Source organism: Oreochromis niloticus, linkage group LG7 (assembly GCF_001858045.2).
Source record: "Oreochromis niloticus isolate F11D_XX linkage group LG7, O_niloticus_UMD_NMBU, whole genome shotgun sequence".
Taxonomy (NCBI): Eukaryota; Metazoa; Chordata; class Actinopteri; order Cichliformes; family Cichlidae; genus Oreochromis; species Oreochromis niloticus.
In genome coordinates this window covers 4,491,292-4,513,829 of record NC_031972.2, presented here as the reverse complement: position 1 = coordinate 4,513,829, position 22,538 = coordinate 4,491,292, and the positions used below count along the sequence as shown (strand labels likewise).

General features: G+C 41.2%; 1 protein-coding gene across 2 annotated transcripts in view; it reads right to left on the bottom strand.

Annotated features, from left to right (window-relative positions):
* smpd3 (sphingomyelin phosphodiesterase 3) overlaps positions 1-21,475 on the bottom strand; it is an 84,065-nt gene extending 62,590 nt beyond the window's left edge. For both annotated transcript variants that reach the window (XM_025909204.1, XM_005449282.4), the window contains exon 1: positions 21,246-21,475. The gene's annotated coding sequence lies outside the window, so the exon portion shown is untranslated. The remainder of the gene's footprint in view (positions 1-21,245) is intronic.
* Positions 21,476-22,538: the final 1,063 nt, after the last annotated feature.

Sequence of the window (22,538 nt, the reverse complement as noted above, 5' to 3'; positions counted from 1 at the left end):
AAGTTTTAGACAAATCTGAAGAAAAGTAACATGAAAATTATTGGTTTGGGGAGATAAAAAGCAAGTAGCATGAATTCACATTGAAATTAAACCATTAGAGAGAAGATAAGAAAGGAATCAGAATAATAGAAACTCTGTTAAAAAGCTTCAGCAGACATTTAAGTAACTGCTAAGAGCAACATATAATGATCCTTTTCCCATTTTACTTTGTTGCTCTTTTACTTTTATTGATATGCCAACTTTTCTATCTGAGCAGGATACAAAGGCTGTTCTTCATTACTTCTCATTTGCTTCCATTTGTGTTAATTATGTTTCTCTTTTCAAGCCATCCCGCGCCTTTGTGGTTTTTCTGAATCTCCATGTGTGGCCTCTTCCTGACAGTCTGTGATCTTCTGCAGTTACTTGATTCGATTCACTTTTGGACAAAAGCACAGTTATCACAGCTGCCTCAGAAAATGGGTTTGAATTCCCTCCAGGCCTATGGGGGATGTGCAGTGTGAGGTTCTCTGCATGTCTTTGTGGGTTTTGTTCATATCTCAAAAACATGTATTAAGAAATATCCCTGCCATTGCCGCTGAGCAAGAACTTGAGGACAGGAACCATGTTGTTGCCTCCCTGCATGCTGGTACTGCCTGCGCAGATGTCTCCCTTGACAACCAGACCTTTTCCTGTTCCAGGCTTGTGCATAATTTCTGCCTAAGTCATGTCACATCATATTCTGTTTTTGTGTTTGCATCCTCGTGGAGAGCAGTGCAAAGGCATCAGCTGCAACTCTGGGTCTGAATAATCTCCCTGGTGATTTTTTTTTCTTCTCCTCAACTTTCAGGGTGAGCTTGGTGAGAACCACTAACCCGTTACAAATAAACCTGAGGTGGGTAGACGCTCTCATCCGGTCTAACCGTATAGATCTCAGGGGGAGGAAGTTGGAAAGGAAGGAGAGGCGGCGAATGCTGAAAAATGACACAAGGAAATGACCGCAGCTGGCTGTCACCATCATTAAGTGCGATGAATGTTGCTATGGAAACAGCCCAAAGTTCAGGCCCCGGCAAACACAGGTGAGCGTCTGTGTGAGAGAGAAAGAGTAAGACTTCAAATGAGATGACCTTTTGAATTTTCGTCTTGGGCTGAACATTTGAAGAAGCTTTTTTCTTAATTAACAAAAACTGAGGCTCCAATACTTTTTCTTTGAAAGCCGAGTAGATACACTATGCTAATAACATGAAGGGTGGATGCTGTGGTGGCATGCTTATGAAGAAGGAAACCCATATTAACTTTTACTTTAATAAATGAAAACATGATTTAAAAACTGCATTTTTTATTCACTTGGGGTTTTCTTGTCAAGTATTAAAATTTGTTTTAAGATCTCAATTGTGACAAATATGCAAAAAACTGGGAAATCTGGAAGTTGATGAATATTTGTTCACAGCACTAAACATGAAGTACTTTGAATACATGATAAGCATAATAGAAAGATGACATTCATAGCACTTTGTGTTCCACTGGCATTGCTTTTAACATGCACCACACTGTAAAAAAAAAATCCTAATATAAAAGTATTTTACAGTTTTGTTCTGTTCTTCTGGAATATCATTAAATTTACATAAATAGACTGATTTCACATTTCAAATGTAAATGAACATAAAATCACTGTAATGTAATAAAAGATAATTTTCTTGTTTTTAAATGTATTTGTCTGTACATATGCATATTTAGATTGTTAAAATACATTCACAAATGTGTCATGATTTCACAAATATGTGTCTGTTATTTGAAAGATTGAACTGTTAAATTCAAATGTAATGCTATGGAAAAATATATAAAATGATTCTCATAAACTATTTTTACATCAAATAATTATTATTATTATTGCTATTTAGGGCGATCGTGGCTCGAGAGTTGGCAGTTCGCCTTGTAATCAGTTGCCAGTTCGAGTCCCGGCTCGGACACTCTCGGTCGTTGTGTCTGTGGTCAAGACTCTTCACCTACCGCCTACTGGTGACGGCCAGAGGGGCCGATGGTGCGATACGGCAGCCTCGCCTCTGTCAGTCTGTCCCAGGGCATGCAATCCATTATTATTATTTAAACCAACTGTTAACTGTATATTTCTTTACATTTAAGTATTATTATTCATATTGCCACATTCATTGACCTTGTTTATAGGTAATTTCATTGTTTAATCACATTAACATGTTCCTAAGTTAATGTTTAAAAGCACTTGAAAAAGGCAGAATCCCATGTGAAATTAGGGCAACAAACTGTATTGTCATTACTGAAAATAACCATATTTTTATGAGAAAGTTATTTTCTGTTATTTTCTGGTATTATTTTGGCGCCCCAGCTGCCGGAATATTACTGTTTTTCTAGGATTTTTTTTAACAGTGCATGGTTTTATGTTCAGTATTCCTTCAGCTTTAATTACACAGCACAAATTCATAAGAATTGTAATCTCAAAGCACTTTCTACGGCACTTTAAGGAGCTATATGACAGACAGAAATTTAGCAATCCAATAATCCGGTTCCCTGTGCTTGAACGGATGCTCTGGCTTCCTCCCACAGTCCAAAGGCACGCATGTGAGGTTAAGAGGTGCTTCTAAATTAGCTGTAGGTGTGAATGTGAGTGTAAATGGTTCCCTGTCTCTATGTGTTAATGCTGTGATGGACCTGTGACCTGGATAAGTACATACTACACACAGAAAGCACAGTTATTTCACAAATGTTGAAAGAAGTTACTCCTCTAACACAGACACAATAAAAAATGCAGTTTTGATTTCGACTGTGTGACTCCACATTGTACCGATCCTGCTCAGGCACTAAAGCTGTTTAATTTTATGTGCTTACTTTATTTCCAATACAAATTTCCCTGTTGGTCTCATAAAGTGATCTTAAGTTATGAATCTTGGGGCGCTTTGTTATCCTTGCTTTCAAAGGAAATTGCAGTGATGTTAACGGGGACCTATTTCTGATATTTTCTGTCATGTATCTGGCGGAGCACTGAGATCACCGGTCAGTATTCTGTGTTTCACAGCTGGAACTCTGGGTGAGAGTTTCTTAATAATTCAAAGCTCTATTGCTTTATTTATTTGTAGAGGTGGTATCAGATGTAGGCTATGAGAGCACTGCCACATGGGAATAATCTGTGAGTCAGTTTTTAACAGAAAGCTGTGATTCATTAAATCATCAGTACATTTAAAATTCATCGTATCCTAAAGCACACACGTAGTACTATTACTTGTTCTGCCTGGGTCATTGTTTAATGATTGAAAGCTTGATTTAATTATGAGTGACAGATTACTACTTGGCTTCAGGTCAAGATGGAGCTCTCACTATAAATCACTGCAGGCTTTGCAATATGATCCTCTTTATGTTTGGAGGCGAAGGTAGAAAATGTAAAATGTCAAGCACAGAAAATAAACTAATTTAAATATCGCGTGTTTATGTGTGAGTATATGAAATGACCATTTTTGAGATCCTAGCACTTAACAGCATTTAGTTTTTGAACTGTGGCTCTTTCAGGCTTGTGCTTTGGAGAAGATGGATGTGTTACTGTGGCTTAACATGTGTTTTGGTTTTGCTGACTTGAGTTCAATGGTTTGGATAGAAGGCTGAAATTGTCAGAGTTTATGTAACATATAATCCTCTTGGTTCTGCTGGTGATTTACTGGTAGGTGCCCTGTATTTTTCCTGGTCCCACATGATTGTTTACATATGTGTGATATTAGGTGCTGTCTTAGAACAAGGCTGGGAGATGGAGCTCAGTAGCTCTAGCAACTTCTTCTGGTTTGTAACATAAATGTTTTGAGTTTTCATGGTCTTCTGCCCTGAATTTGCCCTTGACTATTTAACCAGTAAAACCAATCCAACAGCTATATTTTGATTTTAAATCCTAGTGAGGTTCAGTATTGGCCTGAGCACCAGAGTGTTGGACAAATATAGTTTAATTTGGAAGCAAATAATCAGTGGAAAAAGCTATTTAAGAGACACAATCAGTTTGTTTCTAGTTCACTTGTTTTTATTTTATACCCTGCTAGAGTAGCTTTGCATGATACATAGTTAAACAAAATGATATATTTCTCTTGCTGGAGCTTGGTGCAGCCCCTCAGTTCATAAACTGTTTGAAACAAGCTCCCTTTCCTCTCTCTTTAAGAAAGCTTTTTCTTGATTGGCAGCCTGTCGTAAACAAACCAACCAGTTGAAGCTTGAGCTTATGACTCATGACTCTGTACTTACACAAAGAACTTCTGGTTACATTCAGCTCTTATTATCTGCCAACACCAGACAGAATAATTGGGAATTTAATTTGATTCCACCGTTTGTTGATGATAATAACCTCTATCTTTCATCAGACATTATAAACCTCTATAAAACCTTTATAAAAGTGACTGTCTGCTAATTTGCATCCAGTCCTCCTTTGGTCCTTTGTCATGCTATTCAATACTAACCTTGCTTTGGAGAAATATGCAAACAATGCTGCACACTCCTGCTACAACCATGTAAGGATATTTGAAAGGACATCATCAATGTTGAGTTTCAGCAACATTCAGACAATCGATCATGGTTTAATTTCCTCTTGGTTATATTATTGTAAGGTCTTTTAAACAGGTATCAATCAGTCAATTAACATACTGATTAAAAATCCAACAGAAAGACGTTTTATGGGACTGGTGTCTTTTTAAGGCTGGAGCTGCTAACGGACAGACGGTGTGCTGGGACGGCCCCATGGACAACTTCTAGTGAAGCTTCTTTGTCAACGTCTTCATCTGCATCTTACATAAGTAAATATTTAAAAGTAGCTTAAAAGGTAAAAACGCTTTAAAAGACTTATTTTTTTCTTATAACGTTCTTATAATTATTATTATGAAATTCTAAAACTCCCATCCAAGCTTTACAACCATCTGGGATGAACCTCCTATAGAACCCTGGTTCCTTTAAGTTCCTAATGCCTGAGGAAAGTGTAAAGTTTAAGTTCACATTGTGAGCGACCTCTCCAGCATCAGCCACTTGCAGGTTGAGGCCAAAGACAGCAGGTCTAGCTCCCGTCCGTCTCTGCTCCTTCCGCTACAGAATCTGCTTGCAGCAACTGATGCTGCCAGATGCACTGGTTCGTCTTTAATGCTGCATTTAGAATCTACTCAGCCAAACTAACTCTTAGAATTTACCACATGGCAGGCTGAAAATAGAAGGAGAATTAGGAGGAAGTTGGAAATCAGGTTAGCATGCAGCACAGAGCCACAGCCCACCCAACCTCAATGTCATCTTTAACCTCAGGTCCTTGCTAATTACCGTACATGGCTGCCTCTCATCCTCTCCCCACCCCACCCCTTCCAACGTCACACGCACACACACACACACACACACACACTCTCTCATCGAGGTTAGAATGTGGCCTGTAGTCCCTGCAGGTAATGAGAGGCCGTTGTGCGTAGCTGCCTCACATGCACTTGTTTGTTTGAGTTGGTTCCCTCTGTTATCAGCATGTGGCCGCTTTTTCATGAATCGCTAAAGCCACATGGTTTGACTGCATCAACCACATCTGACACACACACGCAGCTCCACCCAAAGCACCTCTTTCCATTCTCACACAAGAAGTAGATTAAGGCCTTTGGGCACAGTGGGGCACCTCTCGGGCAGACAGAGTGGCAGCACAGCCACAGCTGCAGCTAACATGATTGCTTGTGTTTAAGAATACATAAAGCTCTATCAGCACAGCTAAACGTCTGAATGATGTGGGTGTGATTTTATCAGTTAACCGCCTGGATGACTGACAGCACACACTCACGTGGTTTCCAAATATAAACCTCAGACTAAAAGATTAACTGAACCAAACCCAAATCCGGCTCTGTGCTACCTCTCAGCAGAGGTAACCAGCGGTGGAAACATAATCTCTCTGTGTTCACCCAGTTTGTTCACAATGACCTGCCAACAGCAGCAGGCAGGCGACCAACCCCCTCCTCAGCCCCAAACACACACTCACTAGTCACTGCACAGCTGTCCACTCTAAATGTTGCTTTAGAGAGATGCAAATATTCCAACCAAATGAGTGTAATCCAGAGTAAATGTCGTCCAGCCAATCTCATTCAGATGGATTACAAAGAGGAACCATTCCCTTTCCTCAATCTTTCACCTAAAAAACTCAACTTGACCACGCTGATGCTATTTATAACCTTTTGGGAAGTTCAGTTTAGAGTACCAAATGTCACTTACAAAGCCTGGGTAAAGGCTGACTATAATTGAACATAAAAATTAAAATAATGCAAGAAGCTCTTCATAACCATCTGTGTGGCTTTTAAATAATAGTTCTAATTTTTTATTTCCCTGCTGAGTCAACAGACACACAGTCTTTTCTGCATTTGCTTCGAGTTTTTGTGGTTATGATGCTCAGCACTTTCAGCTTTCATACAGAAAACATCCACGTCACGTGTGTCTGGACCTGGACCTGCAAACCATGACCTCCTCCTGACCCAAAAGTACCCTCACATGGTCTCTGGTGTCAGAGTGAAAGGTTTATGCATTTATATTTGTGGCCCGGTTCCCTAAATACTGGTTCAGTGGTACAGATCTGTGTGTGGAAGAACAGGTGGTAGCTGTCAGAGGCAGGCAGCATATTTAAACATTTTAAAACAGATAAAGGAAACAGTATGAGTTGGCAACCCGGTGGCAACTTCTGGTCACTATGGGGAAAAGTATGCTACTAGAGTTTGCTGGCTGCTGCTCAGAGAATTCAGGTGCAAATAGGATACTGCAACGAATCCTCAATGCTGCAGCATTGAATAATACTTCAGAATAAACTGCCAGCAACCTCCAGCAACCACCAGGTAAGGGTCCCTGTAGCTCAGGAAGTAGAGCAGGCCATCTACTTATTGGACAGTTGGAGCTTTGCCACTGGCTTCTCAAGTCTGCAGGCAAGACACTGAGTCCCAACCTGCTCTCTGATGCATCCATTGGCGTGTGAATGTTAGATAGAAAGCACTTAGGTAGAAAAAGCATAGCATCGGGGATCGAGGCATGTTGTATAAAGCTTTGTGTGCTAAGTTGGAATAGAGCAATATAAGAACCAGCTCATTTACTTATCAACTATTGGTGAAATATACATTTTTCCCTGGTGAACGATGGTTACTCTGGGGTCACTCAGCACCCTGCATGAACCTGGGCTTGGCCTGAGCGATCGATGTCACAGCAACTGAAATGCTGTTCAAAAACCACTTAGGGAAAAGTCATTTTGACCACTGGTTGCCAGATTGGTCAGTCATCGGTATCTAGGCCTGTGTGACCTGGGGCTTATTTGATAAAATAGCTCGACCACTCTAGGGTTAAAGTATGGACAAATATCGGCTTCATTTTTTAAATAGTTTTGTCTTGTAAGCCTGTTCACAACAACAAAATACTTTAGAATTTATCTCATTTGACACTGATGTCTCCCCGGAGGACATCTGGACTAAGTAGCAGACAATAGATGAATTCCATTCATTTCCATTCATGTAAATAGGAAACTATAGTAATTTATAGAGAACGATGTTCAACAAAAAATAATCCATCCTCCTCATGTTGTGAGGCAGGTGCAGAGCTGAAAACATGGGAGATGCCCATCCTTCTTTGCCCACCAAAGAAGGATTATGTCTGTGGGTGAAATTGAATCAGCGTCTATTTGCATGCTAAGCAAATGTGTGAACCACTAAACTACTATATTACATCTTTTAAGTTGTCAATAAAGACAAATCAAATCCCCTTCTTTAAGTAATACCTGAATAAAATATGAAATATAAATGGTAACACTAACATGGTAACAATAATGTTTTTACAGTCCGTAAAATGTCCAACAACCTGTGAGACACTCAGTCGCTGCTGTGGTGGATTTTAGTTCTGTACAGTCAGTCCCACTGATCTGTCTTGTATTTTAATCCTGCCTCTGTTTTTTATCAGCAAATGTTGGAAATCTTTCATCACAAGCGCGCTGATCCACACAGGTGTGCACCCAGGTGTTCACTGTTCGTAGACATAATCTGCACCTTTCTTGGCTGCTACTTCAAAGCACATTGTGCGCTGTCGGTCCTGCGTGCTGCACAGCAACATTCAATATTTAGTATTTACTGCTGTTTACACTTAGCTAGATTAATGCGATGGTGTTGTGTTTAGTATGTTGCTTTGGTTTTTTTTTGCTTGTTTTCTCTTCTTTTTCTCTCAACAGGCGATCCAGGAGACTTTTTTTCTTTCTCTTTGTAAGTGCCCTTTCTGTCCCTTTTCCCTTCTGTTTTTCTTTTCCTTCATCTTTCTTTCTCCCTTTCCTATCCCCCAGTCATGTTTGTCCCGTCTGTAACGACTGAAAATAAAATAAATAATAACAACAAAGGTCGATCAAATGGACCAATACGGCAATGCCATGATGATCCATTTGGCAAAGTAAATCCATTGGGTATCCTTGTTGGTCTTCAGACAACAATTCTGACGACTAAAGAACCAAATGGGACAGGCAAAAAAAAAAAAAGGAAATCTTTCATCACCTGTGAACAAGAATGACGGTTGATTTACAAACATTTTCTGTGACAATATGATCAAACTTTTTGGATATCTTCCAAAGAGCTTTCTAGTCTCAGCAATCCATCAAAGAGTCGTCATGTTTCAGTACACAAGACTCAGAGTCGTCAAAACATTCAGAGAAGTGCGGTGTAAAATAATGCTGAAGATACACAGGAGCAACAGGAAGAAAATTGAAAGGTAACAAGGTAACAAGGAAGGAGGGACGCGATTTCAACCAGTAGTTGTAGTAACATCTCTCCTTTCCTCTCTGCTCCTCAATTACATTTCAGATTAGAACAACAGAACGATTTATAATACAGGCTAAGGAGAAGAGAGAGCAGTGTGTGTGTGTGCTACTATTTATGACGCACAAGATGATTTATATAATCTCCTTTGTGTGTCACAGAGCACAAGTGAGGTTAATGTGTATCTGAGCTCTGAGTGTGTGCTAAGTCATCGTCCCTGCAGCCGATCTCGGGTCTGTTCTTTCTCTTTCGCTCTTCTGCGACCCTTCGTGTTACCCCAAATTCCCACCGACAGTATTTCCACCTGAACTCCAAATCTGCTGTGATGATGGCCGTTTAAGATGCTTGGTAGAGTAACGCGAATATTCACATGACCTGTTTAGTGTGATGAGCTGTGTTGCAGCTACCGCCCACCGTCATGCTGGACGTCTGTTGACCTATGTCATGTTTATTTTCTCAAACAGGAGGGAAAGATAAGAGAGCCACAAACCAGTGATGACCTGAGCGAGATGATTCAGGTATGATGGTTCTGTGCCAGCAGCTTGAGTCACTGAAAGTACGATTTTTATACTGCAGCATGCGAAAGCACCCACCGGTGATATGCATGGCATTTTAGAGTCATCAGAGCTTTTCAGTGGATATTTTAAAAACCTCTAGTATGTCTTTGGTTTTGGGATGCTTGAAAATATTTGTTTTGTCTTAGCCTGCTTGATGTACCGAAGCTTAAGAATGGCTAAATCCCAGAAAACACCACAAAATGAATGTTTCTAAAAAATCTGGTTGGTGTTAAAGCTTGGAGTCTCTTTCCAGTCATTTTAATGTCTTAACCTTCTGAGGTCTAAGTAAAGGTCATCAAAATGTAACTCTTTTGGGAAAAAATCTAAGTTTGGCATTGTTGCCAGTGATGACTCAGTCAGGCCTGAGGAAACCATGAAAGAGCAGGGTTAGGGTTCAATTTTGTTTTGGCCTCTTGCTAAAAAGGCTAGCTTTAAAAATGCTAACGATGTTGCATTTTATATGCAGTCCCATCATTTTGTCAGTAAGGGTTTTCTAAACATGTTAACCACACACGTTACATGATCACCAATGATGTGGTGTTTCTTTAGGAGGCTAAATCCCTGCAATTGCAAGAAGTGATGGGAGTCTCCTGATTCTCCACAATCTGCCACCATTCTGAAATAAATCCATCCATCCATCCATCCATCTTCTTCTGCTTGTCCAATACAGAGTTGTGGTTGGGCTGGAATCAGTCCCAGATGTCACTTGGTAAGAGGCAGGGTACAACCTGGTCAGGATGCCAGTCTTGATAGGCAATCATTCATACTCACATTCACACATAAGGCCAATTTAGAATCACCAGTTAACCTAACATGCATCCTCCAACAGTCCAATTGGACTGTTGGAGGATGCTAGCGTGCCTGGAGTGAACCCACGCAGGCACACAGAACCTGCAAATTCTGCACGAAAAGGCACAGCCCGCTGATGCACTGGCACCCAGGACCTTCCTGCAGTCAGGTAACACTGCTGTTCGCCACGCTCTGTGCCACCCCACATCTGTATAGATCACAGTGTTTTTAAAAAACAACACTGAGCAATTACAGAAGATGAAAGTAAATCTACCAGCAAAGGAGTGTGCTGAACGAGTGCCACCTGACAGACTCAGTTAGTTTTTCTTGAATCTCCAAGCGCTCTAACAGTGACATTTTAATTTCTTAACCGCCCACTATCCAGATGGATATTGTAAAGCCAAAGCTTATTATCATATATTATTACATAAACAGTATATCCTGAAATAAAGTAACTTGCTGAGTGGGGATTTGTCGTGTCTTTGTAATAGGGATGCTTTCCTGTTTCAGATTCCTGCTACAATGGACTGGAGGGTTTGCTTCAAAGCTTACATGCGACCATGAATTTTCTGAGACATCAAATTTAAAATATCACGAGAACAGGGCTTCAAGCTGGGTTCCTTTTAGCATTATCCTTTTCCTTTTTGGACAGTGCATAACCAAAAGCAGTAGAGTTTAGCAGACATCCCACCCGTGCTGGCATGCTGGCATACAAACCTGCCAGCATGGATGTAGGGAAGGAGATAGACAGATGGAGGATACAGAGAAGACGGGAGGATGGCAGACATACAAGAGTGAAGGGGGGAGAGAGAGAGCGATGTAAAGGACACACGGCCACATGAAGGCAGGACGAAAACATGAAGCCCAATCAGTCTGGGCAGAAATGAAAGAGAGGAGAGTTGAGAGGGTGGAGGAAAGATTGGTGAGTGAACGTTCATACATGGTCTGGTCTCTAATCAGCTTTGCAGGGTCTAATTACTGCAGTAATCATATAGTTTACCTATACTACAAAATAGTGCCTGTTAAACACAGTCTACATCTTCTGGTTCAGGGCGGATACACTCCCTGACCCTCAACTCTATCTAAGTAAAGCCTTAAGGTTTAGGCTGAATTTTGAAGCTTTCACCTGGAAAACCCCGCAAACTGTAACAAATATTTAGTAGGACTTTGAAATACCACAAACCTCCACGTTGCATTCAACAGGTCAGAGTGAGTTTTGAAAAACTCCACCAAAAGTTGTATTTTACTTCTGTATAAGGATCAAAGAGTAAATATTTGCCTCATAAAGCTTAGTCAGTGTTATTGAAACTGTTCCAAACATCACCAAATATAGCTTTACTAAATTGGATACAAGAAATATGAAGCACAACAAATTCCCACATCAATTTCAATTATAGTACCATGGGTCAGGGGCACATGTTTTTTTTATCCATTACAATACAAAGATAAGACATAATCCAGTATCACTAATGCATTTTCCAGTGTTTCCCATCCATTTAGATTTAGATCACTGCCTGCTGCTGCAGATTCTGCTTGGAGTCACTAAAACAGTGAATCTCCAGAGCAGGAGACAGAGTACCATCGCTAGCTGCAGTCCTGGACCATCAGGTATGGATGTGTCCAACTGTGGACAAGGCTGAGGAAGCAGCTAATTTATATGGAGGACCACTACAGCAGCAACTTGGCCTGCGAGCCAGCTGGTAGGGAAAGTAGGAGAGGGACATTAGCAACTGAACTTTCACAAGAAGAGCGAGAAGATTGTCACTAGTAAATAAATGTCAGATGGTGTCGTTCTAACAGATGAAGAAGAAGAAGCTACTTCGGCAGAGTCACCAAGTATACCTTAATTTTCCTTGGTCATTAAAATACTTTAATAAACCAGTACTTTGCAACAAATAAATAAGTTATTTTTTTGATCATTTTTCTTTCCACTGAGTTTCTCACCCAAATGATGGAGTCTTAGACTTTAGCTGCACATGACCAATGGGAGGAGTGCTCGCTCTGGGTTCATGAACCTGGTCTCCACCTGCTGCATGTTCCAAGTTCGGTCAGCAAGCTCACGGGTGATTTCCAGGCACAAAAAAGGGCCCTAAAGGACATTCACACAAGTGAGCAATCCAGTGAGCCGAACTCTGTGAAGAGCCAGGGCAGCTAGCTGGCTGCTACTGGACTTTCAACATAAAAGCAAGGAGACTGTCAGCTAGTGAAACAATAGTTGACGTTTTTGTTCTGACAAAATAAAACTAAAAAATGAGTCGCCAAATATACCTGGTGGCAATTAAAATACTTGGATGTTTTCTTCAGATGAAGCTTGGAAAACATTCTAGTGTTCTAGCAATATGTCAGACAATATTTAAGGTGTCGCGGATAAATACAACAAAATAAAATGATACGACCAAGACAAAAACTGTTTTGTAAGTAATAATAATGAACGCAAAATTCACTGTGTAATCGTATAACTTTATTAGCAGCGTCCTCCTGAAATGCGCCAACAACACTGAGAGTAACATCCTCCTCTCTGCCCCTTAATGCCCTCTTGTCGCTATGGTAACATGTAAATATTTCTTTCAAAATAAGACACACAACAGTCGTGTCCAAATTCATGGGCTGCATCCTCCTGAGGACCCGGCCTTCGCGGTCTACGTGGGCCGGGTCCTCAGAAGGTCGAGTAGGCCGGAAGTAAACGGCTGTGAAATGGGACGGTCTAGCCTTCAGATTAACGTCACCGCTGTCTCGGTGGAGTTTAATAAACTCGGCCGTCTGCTCTTTGCTATCTAAAATATAACAGGACACTGGAGTAAATTCTCGACCATCTCACACTTCTGTTTAATCAGTTTTCTGTTTGACGTTTATTCAGCTGTGTCAAAACCAAGGAGGAACCCACCCGAGGGATTAATAAAGTTTTATTTTATCTAATCTTATCCAATAACTTTAATCTCAGCCAAACCGATTAACTCACAAACAAATAAAACACTGAAAAAAGCCAAACAATAACATTTCTGGTTGTCTAAGTGACTTATATATTACGTTTAACCCGAGTAGCGAAAGACTGCGGTGATCTGAAAATGATGTGCCGGGAGTTCGCCATTCTCACCGGCTTCAGTGACCCTCGACCTGCCGGTTAGCTATCGAGCGGGTGGGTAACAGACGTCTCCGAAAACATTGGAGCACTTTTGCAAATATGCGATATCTTGATAAACCGAGCAGATATTTGAAGTTTACACATCCACATTCTCACCTGAAAATATGTTAAAAGTTTATTTTGTGACCCAGAAAGATTAATAAGAGTAATTTTAAAAGTTAGTAGCGGCCGCCATTGCCGGAAACTGGAGTTTGGCTGGGCCGCGCTATGAATTCTGGGATATGGTGGGCCACGAAGGACACACATGACCCATCCTTCAAATTCGGGGAAAAGGAGGACGCATTTGTCGGCTGCATTCGGAGGAGTCTATGAATTTGGACAACCTTTGTCGCGTCGCAGTGACGTAATCGGTCTACAAATGCGGCCTCAGGAGGATGCAGGCAATGAATTTGGACACGACCAACTACAACACGGGAAAAGACTCAGGGAAACTGAGTTAACGATAAAAATCCTGAAAACCATCAATTTCACACCTGAGCCTCAACTTTCGTGGCCCGGTACCAAAACGACTCACGTACCGGTCCATGGCCCGGGGGTTGGGGAGCGCTGAATTAAGATATCATTGTGAAAAACCTTCAGAGAAGTTTAATATGCCAAGGCTTGAACTCAGTATTCTGAATTGTTCACTCAGTTGTGCACGAACAAAGGTCGGTGCCAATCTCTTCATCTAACTTTCAGACAGAAAGAAAACGTTCCTCAAGCTCGACACAGTTTCGCAATCACATTTACCCAGAAGACTTACTATTTATGTCCTGCTATGAATAATGAATTATTTTAACTGCATTATCTGGATGTTGTGCAGGTTCAAAAAGATTCAAGTAAAATTCAGCTGCTCTGTTGTTGTGAAAGAAAAACAGGCCATTGGACTAAGGGAAGGAAACGATGGCTGTAGCGTAGCTTTATTTGGAACCTTGTCCTGACCACATAGACCTCATGTTATATAGGTTAAACAGCTTTTTTAGCACTCCTGCATAGCATCACACTGACCAGATGTGGTCTTTAAGTAGGCCATGCTAACAAAACATTAGAGGATCAGGGTGACAATCCTGTGAAATAGCTAATCCCACAGGCTTTCAATGAGTGGCTGCCTGTCTGATCTGTTGCAGCGCACAGACGCCACATCACCAATCCATGTGTGCGCTATATTGGCAGGCGGTGAAAAACGGTCCTCTGAGAGTCTGCAACCTGAAAACCTGGCAGGGTTTTTTTAATTGTGCTCACCATAAGGTGCAAGTCTGCTGAAAAATATGTGGTAACCAGTCACACCTGCCTTCAGACACTCACACACTCGAAACTTCTGCTTCTATATATAAATAAGAGGCTCTCAGCTTGGATGATCAAGCTAAAAGACTGGCAGTAAAACATATCTCCATTCTCCTCTGTCCCGTTCAGAAATAAAAGCGTTCGCAGTCCTTTTGTCGGAGTCATGTGTGTGTCTTTGTGCATCTGTGTGTGTATTCGATTGCTGTGCTAAAGGCGCAACAATAGATAATGCTTTTAGCACAACCTAGAACCACAGGTTTGCTGAACAACGTAAATGGCAAAAAATATGTTGATTCTAAATTATTCCACAAAACAAAAATCTCCTGAATCATAATTAAGAATGCCTTTCTTAATTATGTGCTGCAACCCACTCAGGCACAGGGAGAGCATACAAGCACCACACATAAAGGCCCAGTGGATCTGAACCCAGGCACTTCCTACTGTGCAGCAACGCTAACCACTGCATCCAAAACACTCTCTCTTATTTAGACAAATTATGATTAATTGCTGTGTTTAATAAACAAACAAAAGCTAAATGAATAAACCTGCTATACTGCAAAAATAATAGTCTCCAATGGAGCTGCTAATGTAAAGACGTTGATCCTCTCACCTTAGTTTTGCACCTTATGATCAAATCATCAACATACATTGTACTTTAGAGTACGATATACTGTGCTACCGGTGCCAGTGAGGTCTGCTGTAATAGAGAGTGAGCCATGGCAGCCACGTTTCACACCACGATTCCATCCTCATGGTTTGAAATTAACAGCATAAGCCCACAGGTATCACACGTCCTACAAGGATCTCAGTGGCTAATTCAAAAGACAGCAGGCCTCCACTTGACTGTCAACAACAAGCCTCTAATCTCTGCTGCAGACCACTCACTGCTGCACAAGGACAGATAAAGATTCCAGTTTTAAAATGAGATTTGGAAAGAAAAGGAAAGTGTATAAGCTGCAGTCGGGGCTTCCTTTGTGTGTTTACTTTGGCTGCTTGCTGGATCTGTCACTGGTGGTTGTGGGGATACGCTGTATTCAGGCTCATATGAGACACATTAAAAACAAAGAGGAAGGACAGCTCAAAATCACGTTTACATCACAATTTTGATCAAAATTGTGCAGGGCGCAGTCGGCTCATGGAGATGTAACGTGCAGCATCTTTTGACCTGGCAAGATGAAAAAATTGGACTTGCATGGAAAAAAAAGCAATTGCATCATCGCTAAAAATAAAGCAGCAAATCTGGCAGCCCAAAAATGACCTGAATGAAAAACTGTAAAGCAAAAGCTAGTTGGGATGAAGCTAGTATGAGAACAGATTAATGAGCAATGGACGGAGGATGGAGATGTTCGACTTTTACCTCTTGTGCCACTACAAGGTTTAATTTTAGTGCAGTTCATGATAAAATACATTTTTACTCTGAGGAAGAGAGAAACACTCGGCAGCACTTTATAAAATGTTGTACGTTTTAAATAAATGGAATTTCAATGTGTTCTATTTGAAATTACAATGTAATTATTTTTACATAAAAATACTTAAAGGTAGATAAAGTAGAATAAGGCGGCAACAAGTCAGGTTATTACAGAATCTACACTGTGTACTTATGTAGTGTTTAAATTCTGACAGATTGTTGCTTCAAAACGTTTTGCACGTTTTACACATTTGGGCTCATGTGAAGCTTTCGAACGTGTAACAAGCTGCTAACGGTTCAGAGATACACTCACAAGGCATTTCTTCTTGTTTCCCCCATAAAGACGACATTTGACACCCTGAATGATGAGTTTATATATCAATAAAGACGCGGTTGGCGAGTATTAGAGCAGTTTCTGGATAGGCAGAAACCCCCCTCTCTAACTTCTGATGCAAAGCCAGTGATTTTGCTCTATAATCAGACCTGAAACCACCCGGTTTAGAAAAGAGCTTCATGCGTTAGTCCTAGTAGGCTTTCAAGGAGTAAAGCGTGAATAGAGCCTCACAACCAGCTGCAGCAGATGAACAGATCAAGTCTTAGCTTCTGTAATGACAAACATCCATCTTAGTCATGTTTTTCACCGAGATGACCTCTGACCTCCTTGAGGCAATTTAGAGCAGGTGGATTGTTCCATTCACTGTGAGAACCAAATATTATTCAACCATCTATTAACGAGTATTTATGATTTCTCTGTACCTGCCTGCAGGGAGAGAAACCGGATCCTGCACTATCAGGTATCTCTGAACTCCCATGAGAGACCCCCACACCTCCCTCTGCTATTGACCAGCCAGGTCCGCTCAATCACCTGCTTTGCCTGTCAGGAACAGATAGCCCAGACTGATGGACACCCAGGGCCATGGCTAGTTGAACTACTTCTCTTCACATTTTCTGCCAGTAACAGAAAGGCCACTGGAAGAGGGGTGAGTCCTAGTTAGGTTTTTCATGGGATTTTTGAACACGCAGCAAATCGGGCCATCAAACTGAGCACAGATCACGCCTCCAGCCTCGTTCTGAGATGTTAATCATCAAAGCTCTCAGCATCCACTGAATTTAATAAAGACATCAGGGCGTTTTTTTGAAAGATTACACATCTAAAACCACAATTAGAAAAAAAAAAACATTAACAGGCACTCACCAAAGAGGGTTATGACTCACAGTTTTCATTTCTAAATATCAAACAGAAGGTGATGATTTAAGCAATCGAACTGGCAAACGCGGAGATGTTGTGCAAGCCAGACTGAAGATGTTAGTCTCGAGATTGTGTTTAAAGATGCAGGCATATTGTGAAGACTTCTGCTGCGCTGGCAACCACGGGCCCCATTAAATATGTGACAGAACTGAAAGCAGACATGGTGTTTTGACTAAAGGCACAGGATTACTCTAATTCTGAGATAACTGGGGAACTACAAAAATAGGCGGGCTACAAGAACAGATCTAAATGCAAAGAGATGCAAAGAGAGGGCTTAAACTGTTTTCTGTGTACGTATATTTACATCCACATGAATGCAGAAGTATTCGTTATACAGCACTCTCATGTTGTCAGCAAATACAAAGAACATTTTCCAAACTTACCTGGCTATGTAGGTCATTTCCCCCCTAACCCTAATAACTGGTTGTGCTCCGCTTGGCAGCAAGAACTGTAATCAAGTGTTTGCGATAATTGGAAATGAATCTTTCATGTGCCGCGGAGGATTTTTGTCCTAGTCTTCTTTGCATGAGAAGCCACATTGGAGAGTTTTCTACCATGAATGGTGCCTTTAAGGTCATGCCAAAGCATCTCAATCTGATTTGAGTCCAGACTTTGACTTGGCCACTCCAAATGTAAAACATATACTTAAAAAATGACAAAAAAAGACAAAAAAAGCAGGAAGGCGGAAAAAATGCTTTTTCACAGCACTGCATGTAGAACCTCAAACATTTGCAGCTCTACAGGAAGAAGAACAAAAACATCTGTACAGTTAGAGGAATCTGTACAGATTAAACACATAATGCGCAATATAAAGCATCACTGTTGAAGCCAGTGTAGAAATGTGTATGTGTGTGTGCATCTAGCTATAGTACAACATCATGCTGTGTCAATGTTTGAATGTGACTTCCGGCAAAGTATTTTGAGTGGTCAGTAAGACTAAACAAACTAATAAAATTAAAATCCTTTTAAAGTCTGGAAGGAAAGAGAAAAGCCATCTGTTTCAGTTAACAGACTTATACGTATCACCACATCATCATCACGAAGCAGGAGGATCTAACATCCATCCTTACCATAGACCTTGAAACGTCCCCACTTAAAATCACCAGTTTACCCAAACATGCCACAGCCAACCAGGACATTTATACCTGGGATCTGCTTCCTGTCAGCACAGCTAACTGTTAAGAAGGTTTACTTATTGCATTGATATAAAGTTAACAAATACAACATTTAGGTGCCCTCTTTTTGGATTATATTCCTATTTTAAGAACAATGAAGTGGCTTTAAAATTGCTGAGGCCAACAAATGTTAGAAAAGAACAAGAAACAAAATTGTTCCCAAGAATCTATACCTCTTGTAGGTACTCCTCAAGGAAAGACAAAGGCTATAGATGGCTGAGAGGGATCTTTGAAGATCATTGATGCTTTTTTTTTTCAGGGAATTGATTGCTTCTTTTTTTCTGAAGCAGGTTAGGTCTGCAGCATAAGTTACCATGGTGATGTGCCCTGGTAAGAAGTGAACCACATTTGTAAGCGTGAAAACCCAGGGTTAAACCTGCCTCATAGCACAAACAGTACAGTAAAGTGACAGAAAAACAGATGGATGAATAAACAGCTACTGTAACCAAATGATTTTCTCACACAGCACCTGTTTCTTTACATTTCATTTTTCCAGCAGCTGCAAAGCACAAGTCCTGATTCCCAGCAGTCATAAAGATTTGAGACACAGCACATCCTCACATCTGTGATGCAAGCAGTGTTTAAAATACATTTTAATGGGCTATATTTCTGTAAACATGAGGTCTTGGTGATTCCTGCGACACCACATGTGTTTATTGAAAGGGAGTGATGCAGTGTGGCAAGTCCTTAAAGGGATCTTTCCAAATTTGGATAAAAAGATGATGTCACAGTGGCGTGATCAGGGTCATTATCTTGATTTAGGAACTAAAAATAAGCACCTCTCAGCATCTGAACTTTCAAATTGGACCCTTTTTGAAAATTATCTTTAAGCTTTAATGAGGAGATACAGAAAATGGGGAAACCAGATGGAAAAATGAGTCCTAATGGGAAAAAAAGGTTTCCGACTTTGATGTCTTCTACGGGGCTGCTGTCACATCGGATGGTGTTTATGCTGCAAGGAGAGCAAAATCAAAAAGACAGTAGAGCTGACTGCCGGTTGCTTTACTTTGGATGTGCATATGTGTGGAGGCTGCACTCCCTTTCACCACATCAGCAACGCCAATAAAAACCGAGAGGAGAGGAGAAGAGCGGAAAGACCAAGCTATAGAAAAAAGATGCGAGAGAAGAGGATGAAAGGAAATATGATGAGATAAGGCGAGACTAGAATAAAAGTTGAGCAGGAGAAAAAGAGAAGAGGTGGGAAGAAAAGTTGCAGGACAACAAAGGAAGAGAAGAAATGGAGAGAAAAAGAAACAATGTGGGGTAAGCTAAGAAAAGAAGAGAAGGAAAGAAAGGCAGGGAGGATGGTAAAACAACAGGAGAGAACAAAAAGTGGGAGATTAGAGCCAAATGGGGGTAAAAGAGGACATGATATTGATTTTAAAAAAAAGAAGGAAACAAAAGATAAAAGTGGACGATAAAGCAATACTTCAGAGGAAATGAAAGATTGAGAAAAAAGAAGGAAGGTGGGAAAGAGAAGAGGAAAGGAAACAATATGAGATAAATGAAAGAAATGCACATGGGACAAAAAAGGAGAGGAGAAAGTGAAGGAAGGAAAGGAGAGAACAAAAAGGGGCAAAGGGTGTAGGCAAGGACAAGTGAGGCAAAATAAGTAAAGGAAGGAGGAAACAAAAGACAATAGGAGATGATAAAATGGTGAGAGATGAAAGGAAGAAATGAATGGGAAAGGATGTGGTGGAAAAAAGTGGGAAGAAAAAAAGAAAGACCAGATTACAAGAAGAAGACAAAAGGGGGTGCAAAAAGGGGGAGGACAGAGGACGTACAAGAAAAGGATAAGATGGATGAGAAGAGAGGAAAGGAGAGGTAAAAAAAAGAAATAAAAATAAGATAAGAGAGAGCTGATGAGGAAGAGGAAATTAAATGTCTGACAACTTAAGACATGGAAAAGACAAGACCAAGAAATATTAAAAGAGGTTGGAAAAAGAAAGGCAAGATGAGACGAGTGAAGGAGAAAAGAAAAGGAAAAGAGGAAGAAACAAAAGACTGAAGATAAAAGAAGCTATAAAAACAATGAGGGCATAAAAAGGAAAAAAGGAAGAAGGAGAAGGAAGAAGCAGGGGGAGGAAACAGAGGGAAGGAGGCGAAAAAGAAGAACCCATAAAAGGAAATGAGGAGAGGAGAGGAGACCGGTCAGGCCACACCTAAATGTATACTCTGGAATTAAAAGACACACACACACGCATACACACACACACACACACACACACACACACAAACCTCACTAACAGAGAGTCTGGTGCACTTTCTGCCACACACTGTGATGCTGTATCAGCTATCAGGAGACACAGCAGCAGGCCTGCCCACTAACACACCAGTCCTCCCAGTAAGATGTCTGCTGGTGTAAACCACTCAAACCACAAAACCACTACATCAGGCGGCAGCCTTATGAAAAAGCACAGTCAGCCAGTGAAGTGAACACCACGTTCAAGTCCGGCTGAAAACATCAGAGTTACCGTTCCAGTCGTGTAGCTCACTGAAACAGCGAGTACGAGGGGGAGACTTTCCATTCACTTCCACTGCATCTCATCCCAGACATCCAGGCAAGGAAAACAGTGTGCATGTGTGAGAGAGCCAGACACACACACACACACACACACACACACACACGGAGGGAGAGAGAGAGAGAGAGAGAGAGAGAGAGAGCATGTCTGACCATTGGTTCATGCAAATGTGAGTCAAATGTTTTACCCCGGGCAGGCACACAGACTAAGATTTAGGCGCGGCTGGAAGACACACACACACACACACACACACACACACACACACGCGCGCGCGCTCGCGTGCTGCTGTTACAAAAGGATCACTGGCGATTTACTAACATCTCTACCCCGGTATAAAAGTATCAGTCCCTGCTACTGCTGCTGCGGAGGAAAGAGCCGACTTACTTGTTGGAAATCGCTCCCACATGGGCTTCTCCTCCTTCTCTGTCCTCCTGCACCGAGCGCTAATGAACGCTCTTCAAGGCGGTGAAATCCAGCGTCCCCGGACCAGCTGCTGTCCGCGGAACAACCGACCCAGAGCCGAGCGAGCGAACGAGCGTGCGGGCGTCTGGCTGCCTGAATGAGCGGCCGGGAGAGTTGTCTCTTCAGCACCACACCACTTTGAACAGCTCCCGCTGACGTCACTGCCTGGTTACGACGCCACGCCCACTTCCCTAGCGACTGAGAGAGAGAGAGAGAGAGAGAGAGTATCCATAGGTGTTTGATTTATTGATCCATTAACATCTATTAAAGTACAGTGGAGTCGGTTTTTGGGTTACTCCAAGCATTTTAACATCTGGTTGGGTCATGCATCGCATTTTTTTTAGGGAACATAGTTTCTATGGAAGACGGTGCATGTAAAAATGTATTTTTTGAAAAGAGACTTTACCTTATTGCTGTTTTATTACAGGAGCAAATTACAGTCAAGGTGAGGTTGCACAGTTTCTGAAGTGAAATCTATGTTAGAATTCTGTAACAGCAAAGACGGTGGTACAACCGCAATATTCAAATATGTTTATATTATATTTTGGCACAAAGTCAGCAATTTTTGAAAGATTTTACTTGTTGAATCTATGCATGTATATTTTGGCATGTATATTCTGCACCAGTAAAAGGACTTTGTGCCTCAAACCTGATTACTGCCACACCTGCTGAATACAAGAAATCGCTTATATGCAACCTTTCTCACTAAGTGAAGCAGTAAAATCTCAAAAAGCAACAGCTCATGCCACGATCTAAAGAAATACCTGAAAAGTCACTGATATCTATCTGGAAAGGGGTACAACACTATTTCTAAGGCTTTAGGAGTCCACTGCACCGCGGTGAGAGCCGTTATCCACAAATGAAGAAAGCTTGGAAAAGTGGTGAATCTTCCCAGCAGTAGCCAGTCTACCAAAATTCCTCAAAAAGCACACAGACGACTCATCCAGGTCACAAAAGAACCCAGTGTGATATTTAGGAATGTAACAAAAGTGAGAATCCAAATGCAGGATTGTGGGAGATAGAAATCAGGAGCAACAGAAGAAAGGAGGTGTTTATTCTTGTTTATAAAAAGGTCTGTAAAAGTAAATCCACACAGGAAGAAAATCACTGGAACAACACTGGAGAGCAGACAGGCTTAAAAAGTGTACGACACAACAAGGAGCACAAAAGCAAACCAAGGCTACTTACACACACAATAATGAGGGATGTGGAGAC